Here is a 10,944-nt window from a genome sequence, read left to right as displayed (position 1 = left end):
GGTCCAACCACAAGCATTAACTCCACCCATACCCTAACGGGATTCTCTATTCCCATTTCCCTACCCCTGCAAAGCTATAATAAAACCTGTTTTCCTGCTCAAGCTCTCTTTCTTCTCTCTCTTGACCTCTCTCTCCAGCCCATCAGTGCTTCCCTGATAACAAACTTCCTTTAACTCAGGTGTTTAGTGTGTTCTGTGGTGACCTTTTGTTGGTGCTGTGACTTGGATCCATGCTCTCCCATCTACCTTGCTCTCCCCTTGGAGATCCAATATTATTCAGGATCCTGGATCCCTGCCAAGCATGAAACTCACCCTCAGACCTCCTTCTTCACCACCAACTAACTGCTCTATGATTTACATCCACACACTGGCCCTCTAAAACCCTGACTTAAGAAAGGGAATGGGGAATTCTCTCACAGTGACCTCTACCACAGGTTGTGATTCCACTCTGTTTTGTCTCAGGGGTCTGGTACCCAGCACTAGAACCTCCATGGGCTTTACATCTTGGGTAACAGTGGGCATGGGTGATGACCCCACCCTCTTCTTCCCTTCCAAGAGCTGTACACCTTGGGTTCTGGTGGATATATGGATGACCCCCACCCTCTGCTCACTTAGTTTCCACATTGATCTTGGGGACACCTGCTATCTGCTAGTCAGACCCCATATGTAGCTATGGAAGCTTCCTCGCCTTGCATTCCATCTGACTTTCCTCTCAGTTGTCTCCTAAATAATCTTGTTCCTCTCAACTTGGTTCCAGCTCTAAAATGCCATTGCCTCAGCTTTCTTTGTAATCAGGTATGCCCATCTATGACATTGGCAAACAATCTAAATGGTCGCTTAATAGCATATTTGACCATGATATTATCCAGGATCTCTACCACTTCTATGAGCCTTTAGGAAAATGGAGGGAAATTCCCTACATTCAAGCCTTCTCCTATTTCTGGTCTAAGCCTTCTCTTTGCACCTCCTGTTCCCTAGCTCAAGTTCTCTCAGCCACCCTGGCTCCTACTGAAGACCCAGAGACAGAGCCAAAGCTCCTTTGTTTTACGCTCAATTCTGCAGATGAGCCTCCACACTACTGCCCCACCCACAGGCACCAGTTCAGCTACTTCCTGCTAAGGCCCTGGTGCTATCACCTCCCACTCAACAACATCAAAGCCCACTGTTCACTATGGCTCTTGCTGTTTTGTCAGCATTTCCTCCTCTCACCAAGGAATTCCAGCAGGTGGCATCTGTTTCTATCTCCTCCTGCCTTATAAGCTTAAGTCTCTTGCTCGCCCTTATCTCAAAACCAGTCCTTGTCCATTTCTACTCCCTGCCCCCCCCCAACTAATCTCAAACCCATTCCTTATTCCAACTTTCACCCAACCTATTCAGCTGAGCCAGCATTCTTTCCTAACCTTGCCATCACCACTGCAAGCCTTCAACTCCCCTCTCCTATGCCCAGTCCTTGAGTAACTTGCTCCCGAACTGCTGCCAGGGATCCCACCCTCCTGTTACCTCCACAGGAAGTGACGTGGAGCAGGGCATAGTCAGGGTCCACATTCCTTTCTCACTTGCTGATCTCTCACAAATCGAACAAAAACTGGTTTCCTTAATCTAACCCAACGTTGTATTGAGAGTTTTAATATTTAACCCAGTCCTATGATTTGACTTTTCACAATGTCTTTATGATCCTCTCCAATACCCTCCTCCCAGAAGAGTGAAGATGAGTTTGGGAACAGGCCCATCTCCATGCCAATGAGACCCATCAGACTGACCCTGTCCACCCCATAGGAGCAGATGAAGTCCCCGAACAGGACCCCAATTGCAATAACAACTCTCCCAATGGCATAAAGTCTAAAAATTGTTTCGTTATCTGCTTATTAGCTGGTATCACCTTGGAGGCTCATCTGCAGGAACAAATGTAAAACAAAGGCTGTAAATTATGATGAACTGGGAGAATTGCTTCAAGATAAAAAGGAAAATCCTTGTGCCTTTTACAGCACCTCATGCAGACTCTCCCCCAATATGCCAACTTAGTCCCAGATTCTCCCGATGGTCATAGCCTCCTCATGAACCATTTCTTTGCCCAGTTTCCTTAATATCAAGTCAAAGTTAAAGCAGTTTGAGAGGGGCTCATTAATTACACAGGCAGAAATTCTAGAGGTGGCCTTTAAAATATATAATGGGAGGGATGAGAAAGCCCAAAAAGAAAAATTCCAAATGCTGGCCAAGGCTTTTCAGCAACCTACTGCCTCTAGGAACCCCACGAATACCAGGAGTCCCACTGACTATAGGAGTCCTCAGGGCCTGTGCTTTAAATGTGGCCAAACAAGCTATTGGGCCAAACTATGCCCCAATCCTCAAGACCTGTCAGGTCCTTGTTCTAGCTGACACCAAAAGGGCCAAGGGTAGTGGACTGTCCTTTTTTCTTTTGAGTCAGTAGGCCACCCACCCCACCTACACCCTGGGTTGACCTTCTGGGGCTGGCTACTGAGGACTGAAGGAACCCACACTCCTGCTACCCAGCTATGGTCATCATTCTATGGGAGACCAGGGTAACTGGGATGGTAGCAAATAGGCCAATTTCTATTCTTATTGACACAGAGGCAACCTTCTCAGTCCTTACCCAGTATTGGAGGCCTACAACTGCTGCCTCAACCGCTATAGTCAAGGTGGATGGAAAACCTTACAGGCCCCTACAGACTCTCAACCTGATCTGCATAATTAATTCAATGCTCTTTTACCACTCTTTTCTCATTATACCTCAGTGTCCTACCTCACTCTTGGGAAGAGACACACTCTATCAGTTTGGTGCACAGGTGGTTTTCACCCTCTGGCCATTGGCCCCATCCTCCAGCCTGCTTTTGCCTACCTTTGACTACTTCTCTCTCAAGACAACCTGGTCCCAACCACCCTGCCTACCTCAGAGCCCCTGTCTACTTTTAACCCATGGGTATGGGATACCAGTCACCCTACAGTAGTGGCCCATCATCCTCCTGTCCAGGTAAATTACAAGATTCATCTGCATTTCCTTTGAAGCCATAATACCCCCTAATTCTTTCTAGCCTTCGTGGTCTAAAGCCTATAATTTCCAAACTTCTCCACCAGGGCCTGCTACACAAGACTAATACCTCCTATAACACACTATTATTGGCAGTTAAAAAGCCTAAAGAGCCCTTCCATCTGGTACAAGACCTTTGCCTTATTAATGCAGCAGTAGTATTCATACACCCAGTAGTCTACAATCCATACAATCCTTTCCTCTGTCTCAACATTCATATCTCACTTCTCCATCCTGGAGCTAAAGGACACATTTTGCAAACAGTCTGCCAAAGTGTCCTGAGAGCCTCTCTTCTCTTCCTCCATGTGGAGTCCTCTCACCACTTGGTTAATGCCACTCTTAGGACCATCGGTTTCTATTCTCACCCTGGCTTTTATACTACTTTGTCTGTTTATGTGTTTACAGGAGGTGATAATGGAACAAACTAAAGCCTTCACCAATCAGGCAGTCAACCAAATGCTACTATAGGGACATACTCAGCTCCCCACCCAGGAGATCATGTGATTTGAGATGTTGTCCCACCAACAGAGAGTGACTCATCACCCCTTGTAAGCAGGAAGTAGCTCTAAAAGATAGATCATCACCTCTCCACCCATCCTGGGCTTGCTTTTGGGGCCAATGTAATCCCATGCAATGCTTGCTTTATAAAAAACAAAAGTGGGGAATGCTGATGAAACCAGGGCTATCTTATCTGAGGCACAATATTAAGTCCCAGGTGCTATCTAGGCTCTGGCCCAGTCACCATCTTGTACAATAAATTTCAGTTTCCAGGTTGGCTCACTAGAAGTCAGGTAACCAAAATGGTCCAATCAAAAGAACTCCATCCTCACCTTAATGGGATTTTCTGTTCCCACAACCCTACCCCTACTAAGCTACAATAAGACCTGTTTTTCCACACAAAGCTCTCCCTTTCTTCTCTCTCTCAAGCCCTCTCTCCAGCCTTTCAGTCCTTTCAGTCCTCCCCCACCCCCAACAATAAACTTTTCCTTTAACTCTGGTGTTTGGTGTGTTTTGTGGTGGCATTTAACAGCCCACTTTTCCCAGCAGTTGGAGACCTGTCTCATTTGCCTAGCCTATGTGGCTGTGTGGGACACCCCTCACTTATTCAGAAAAGAATTCCAAAGAGAAATATTCAATAAATGAGAAAGATAGGTCAGAGGGAACTCCCAGACACACATTATTTTTGTCTTAATTTTTTTTTATTCTAAGTAAATTATTCCATGGAATAATTAGATGCAAAACTAATCAAAGCAAATTCAAGGGTCAGCACTGTTACATAGTAGGTTAAGCCTCCACCTGTGGCACCAGCATCCCTTGTGAGTGCCGGTTATCCCAGCTGCTTCTCTTCTGATCCTGCTCTCTGCTTATAGCCTGGGGAAGCAGTGGAAAATGGCCAAAGTATTTGGGCCCCTGTGCCTGTAAGGAAAACACAGAAGAAGCTCCTGGTTCCTGGCTTTTAATATGCCCAACTCCAGCTACTGTGGCCATTTGGGGAATGAACCAACAGATAGAAGACTTTTCTGTCTCTCTCTCTCTCTCTTTGTCTTTAACTCTCTCTCTAATAAATAAAATCTTTTAAAAAAGTTATTTTTTATGCTCTAAATATAATCCAAAGTTTTAAATAACAACATTAATGAATCAAATGTCAAAACAAATTGTTTAAATGAGTTTAAGCTAGTTTTTCTTTCCTGAGTCAAAGGTAATGGAGTCCTGATGGTCAAGGATCACATTTGGTTTACACATGGATATTTGAGCACCTTTGGGTGCCTCAGGGCACAGATCCATGAATCTGCAGCCAGATAGACCATACTGGGATGGGGCTTTCCCAGAACTAATCTGGCTGTAAGAGTTGAGATGATGAATGACCCTTATGGATGAGACTTTGTCTTATGACCACTCCTCTGACAGCTTGGCAGTGTCAGACAAAAGATGTGCTGCTTCAAATATTACATGTCTCGAGTGCCCTAGTTTTTAGACTGGCCACTTAGAATAAGCCTACACTTACACTGCTCAGGCAGTAGAGATCAAGAGAGAATGTTCTCATTTGGTAATAAAGCCAGTTTTGCAAGGACAAAAAACAACACTCAAGAGGACCCTTATCTGGTTTCTATTGCAGGGACTCACAGCTGAGTTTTTTCTAAACAAATGCTGGCCTTGTAAAAAACCAGATCAAAATTCACCGTGGGTTAGGCCAAACAAGACTGCAAACACTTATAGCTGTCTTTATAAAGGAAGCTCATGTTTTACACATGGAACCCTGCTTTATGACAAATGACAAAGACAAAGGACAAAAGAAAGACAATTTCTGGGAGGAGACAGAGAGAGAAGACAATAAATACTCCAACCAAAATACACAATATTTGCTGCAACTAAGGACTAGTCCATATAAATTGAATGCTCTTCTCCCATTAATCTAAATTTGTAACAGAAAAAAGACAGGCAGAGATTCCACAGACAGACCAGGAGCCTCACTAGTAAGAAAATGTTTATCCTTATATCAACCATGGTTTGGCAGGTTCTGGGTTCACTTCACTGAAGTTTCTAGAAAAGCCCAAGTGCTTGAGTATATGTGAGCTACAGCATCAAATATGTAAAGGCAAAGGGGAATTTTCTTTGCTTTCCCAAAATTTGCTGGAATAAACTGAAAAAGATTAGATAAGAGAAAGAGGCATACAAATGTATCAACACTGAAAAGGGAAAAGCCATCACACAGAGGAAAATCACAAGAGAGTGATAATCCCCACCCAGTCGTTGTATCCTCATTCTGTCCAGTGTAACCACAGCCTAAAATATAAGGGGTCAGGAGGGATGCCTAGTTTAGATAAGAGACTCTTGGTAAAAAGTAATGAATGGAAGGGATTAGCAGACTGAGTTACCAGATACAATAAAATAGTAAATGGAATACAATAGTGTAGTTCCATACATTAAAAGCAGTCATGAAAAACAGAGAGAAAGAGGAGTAAAGTATACCTTACACCTTATTTTCTTGGGATTTACCATGGATCTTCTAGGTTTTCCCAAACCTTGCCTCCTCAGGTTATTCTTCATAACCTGTATTTATTCAGACTGCATTGTCTCATGTGCATCTCTCTTTAAATTTGAAAACTGTTTACTTCAGTCTTGTAACTTTATTCCCTTTAATTTTAAAACTCCAAATTTCTCTCCTTTCATCTAGCATTCTGATATTTTTGGATCCCAAGTTTATTGTGATCTCAAGTTTATTATGATCCCAAGTTTAAGCTCCATTTAAAACCCGAGTCACTTCTGTTTTTATTAACCTTTCACCTGCTTGTGTTACAACCTTTGTTGTCTACCTCACTTACTCATTTGTCCTTCCTAGCAAAACTTATTCATGATTTTCCTTCAAATATGACCAAATGTGCATTTTCACCAGCCTCAATCAATCATTTTGTCATTAACTCAAACAACTGTCCTCAGCTGTGAGTGTTAATGTTCAGGCTGACAATCAACTTGAGACAAAAGTGATTTCAGCTGTGACTGAAGGGAGTCTGGCAGGAAATGATGTCCTGAATCTCTCTGTTCCTTAAGCACAGAAGAAGGGGCACTAGGGAATTTCATCACCATCTACAACAATCTCATTGGAGAAAAATTCCTGCTTAGCATATCTCATACTGTAAAATCAGAAGACAACAATCAATAACAAGATACCGTGTTAGCTAAAGTCAATAAGACAGCATCAAACATCCCAGCTTTATAAATTAAATACCTTATCACAATCAACTAGAAAATTTTTGGGAGTAGATGTTTGGCACAGCAGTTAAGCTGCCACCTGGGACACCTGCATCCCATATTGGAGTGCATGTATTAGAGTTCCAGCTCTACTCTCAATTCCAGGTTCCTACTAATAAATACCCTATGAGGAACTAGGTGATAACACAAATAGTTTATTCCTGCCAGCCTTGTGGGAGACCCAGGTGGAGCTGCCTGCTCATGACTTTGATGGGAGATATGACTTTTCTCTCTCTCTCTCTCCCTCTCCCCCCTGCTCATTGTTTGTCTTTAACACAAGTAAGAAAACTAATAAAAATTTTTTTAAAAAAACAAAAATTAGTTTTGTGTATAAGACAAGTCACTTTTTCAAGTTTTGTGTTAGGAACACAAAAATTAATTTGTGGTCTTAATTTATATGTAAAAGAACATGCAATAGAAAATGACTTAAGCAATGGAGAGAATCAACTCACATGATTTGCATAGTCAGATATTTGGAGATGGTCAGCATCAGTATGCTTCAGAATCTACAACTAGTGATGTCCAATGATCTAGTTTCATTCTTTCTTTCTCATTGCTCTGCCTTCTTTATCATCATCTTGCTCTCTTGTATTCACTGACAGCTATATCAGCTCTAAAAACAATGTAGGTTAAAAGAGATTGCAAGGATTTCTTTCTCAAAATCAAAAGGAAAGTCATTGTTTCAACCCTAATTGAACAAACTAAATGACTAGTTCTGAGTCAGTCATCACAGATGTCGCTTAATATGGGTTCAGACTATAAACCTATCCCTAAAACATGAACAACAGAAAGGGAAATAGAATTTGTTGATTAGGAAGCCCTATAAAAGTCAATCCCTGGCGCAAATAGGTGTGAAATCTGTCCTACCAATTTTCTACAAAATGATGGAGGGTAAATCAGTTGACAAGCAGTTGCATACCACTTCCAAAACTGCATATAGTAAGTGATAGGCAAAATCTTTTGGATGAATAAATTAATTCATTAAATTAAAGGACAGTTTAGGCTAATCAGTGAGTACCATCATGAGCAGATTTTTTCCTCTATTCAACCTATATTTTCTAATTTTTCCTTTTCAGTCTTCTTTAAGATTCAGAGAGACAATTACATACAGAGAGAAATAGAGAGGGTGATCCCATCTATATGTCATGCCTAATTACCCACAACAGCTGGTACTGGGCTGGGGCCAGAGCCAAAAGTCAAAAATTCAATCCAAGTCTCCCATGAGTATGACAAGAACCCAATCACTTGAGAATACCTGCTGTTTTCCAGAGTCTGCATTGCTGAGAAGCTAAAATCAGGAACCAGATCCAGTAATTAAACCGAGTCACACCAGATGTGGGGCATTGGCATTTTTTTTCCAAGATTTTATTTATTTATTTGAGAAGTAGAGTTGCAGACAGTTTGAGGGAGAGACAGAGAGAAAGCTGATCCATCTGTTGGCTCACTCCCAAAAGGGCCACAACGGTCACAGCTGGGCTGATCTGAAGCCAGAAGCCAGGAACTTCTTCCAAGTCTCCCAAGTGCGAGGCCCAAGTGCTTGTGCCATCCTCCACTGCTTTCCCAGGCCATAGCAGAGAGCTGGATTGGAAGAGGAGCAACCAGGACTAGAATTGGCACCCATATGGGATGCTGGCACCACAGGTGGAGGTTAAACCCTCTGCACCAACATTGGCATTTTAATCAGGGTTTTAATGGCTAAGCCAAATATCTGCCCACTCATTTAAAAATGTATTATTTATTTACTTACTTATTTGAAAGGTATTGTGATAGAAAGAGGATGGATCAGGTGAGAGAGAGAAAGAGAGAGAGGGGTCTTAGGTCTGCTAGTTCACTTATAGCTACAAATGGCTACAATAGCCAGTCTGGATCCTGATAAAGCCAGGAGGCAGGAACCAGAATTCCATCTAGATTTCCTACATTAGTGTCAAGTGCTTGATCTATCTCCTTCTCAGGTGCATTAGCAGGAAACTTGTTTGGAAACAATAACTGGGAGTTGAATCAGCACTCCAAAATAAGATGCCAGCATCATAAGTGGTGGCATAACCCCCAGTGTCAAAATGCAAGCTCCTTGCACACTCATTTTTAAATTTGTGGACAAAAGATTGGAATGCTGTTTGCAGAGGCCTAGGTTAGTCATAACATCACCCTATGAAGATGCCCTGCTACTTGTTCCTACATAACGTGACCTTTGGACAAACATCCACGATGACTGACATCTGCTATAGTTAAAGAGTAAGATTTATGTCTTAGGCCTATTATAAAAGGAGTAATTAATGACCTCACTGTTTGCCTCTCCCAGCATACAGATCATAGCCAGTGTGAGAACATACGGTTCCTCTCTTTTAATCAATAATCAGGTCTGTGAATAGCCACCAAACATTCCTTAATTTTCAATGATATTGATAACCACACAAAAAAACTTGTAGTGTTCAGACCTGATTCAATGCAGGTACCTACCTTGTAAGAAAAGTATAAAACTTGTAACCAAACTTAGACCTGCAGAACAGCCAACTATGGTTACTCACTGGTTGCTTCTGGATTTGAATTGACTTTTTGAATAAACTCTAACTTTGATTATCCAACCAGACTCATTTTTCAGTTGACAAGCGACCAGACTTAGGGGACACATCTGAGACTAACTCTCAAGGCATGCAGTGGTCCTCTAGGGACCTCCAACACTTAAATAATGAACTGGCTCATCTGGGAAAGTGAAGATGCTCCAAGCCCCCACACTTGTGTTAGACAAGTGGCAAATGAAACTGAAATACAAAAGATGAACAGAAATTCACAGCAGCATGCTTGATTTACCACCCTCCAACTGTCTCACTGAAAGGGAATAAAAAGCAAGGCATCCCAAACCAAGATTACTGGGACTGCTGACATTGAACACCCTGCCAGAACCCCAGCTAGATTCAAGTACAGTATCTACGGAGATCAGACTTAAAAACTTTCTTTGTAAAAGTGAGAAAATTTTACAGATGATTCTAGATTAAAGAGGCTAAGCAGAGTACCACTAATATACTTGCTGTTTTGTATATGCAACCTTAAAATATGACAACAGGATGACTGGTAGTTGGCCTAGTACTTAGGATGCTGGTTATGATGCTCATTTCCCAGATAGGAATCCCACCCCAGGTCTAACTTCTGATTCCACTTCCCAATATTGTAGACCTTGGGAGACAGGAGTGTAACTCAAGTAATTGGGTTCCTGCCACCAACATGAGAGCTCTTGGCTCCTGACTTCATTCCCCCTACCAGCCATTGTAAATGGGAGTTCTGTCTGTCCCTGAAATAAATAAATAAATAAATAAATAAATAAATAAATCTTTCTTCTGAAAATTAATATTTTTTATTTTTATAAAAGCCAGCAAGAAAATTAAATAACCAGAAAAGGACAGATATTTTTGATTGGTATTTAGAAGCATCAAAAAGGGAAACAGTACAATTGTTTCCTTACATGACACTAATAAGATTTTAAAGTTTTCACAGAAATTAAGAAAGCTGTAAACACAAACTCAACCTCCACAGCAGCCATAGCAACTGATGCAACACAGCAACCAGAATAGCTGATCTTCCACCTTCATTCCTCTGCCCTGCCCTTGGTGTCTTCTAGTCTCTAAACTGCCAATGGCCAGTCTATTTCTCTGCCTCCATTTTCTTCTTCCATTTCTCCTAAATCTGAAGACTTGGAAAACTTCCAGAGTCTAATAATAATAATAATAATAATAATAATAACAACTCCTGTCAGAGAGAAGCATCTTAGAGGGAAAAGTGGGCCAATCACAAACAATTTCAAGCTGAACTAAAAGTTTCAGTAAGACTTTCCAGATCCTATACAAGACACTATGGGATTTACAAAAATTTGAGCTAACCCTTAGTCTTATGAGACAGGTTATTGAATCTTATACCAGTTGATTCAAATGTTGATTTCCAGAAGCAAAATAAGTGAATGCGTGGAACAAGCTCATTGAAAGGGAAAAAAAAATTCTCAGTATGATAAGAAATATTGCCAGCAGTCAGATAACCACCTGTAGGAATTGGCTACTTAAGTCAAATGGCAAAATTCAGTTTGGTCAGCTTTGCACGCTAGAGCCCTTGGTATACTTGCTAATCAGCTAAGATATGCAACTGTATCTCTTTTAAATATT

This window comes from Lepus europaeus, chromosome 7 (genome assembly GCF_033115175.1).
Source record: "Lepus europaeus isolate LE1 chromosome 7, mLepTim1.pri, whole genome shotgun sequence".
Lineage (NCBI taxonomy): Eukaryota > Metazoa > Chordata > Mammalia > Lagomorpha > Leporidae > Lepus > Lepus europaeus.
The sequence above is the reverse complement of the archived record's forward strand: the minus strand, read 5'-3'. Positions refer to the sequence as shown.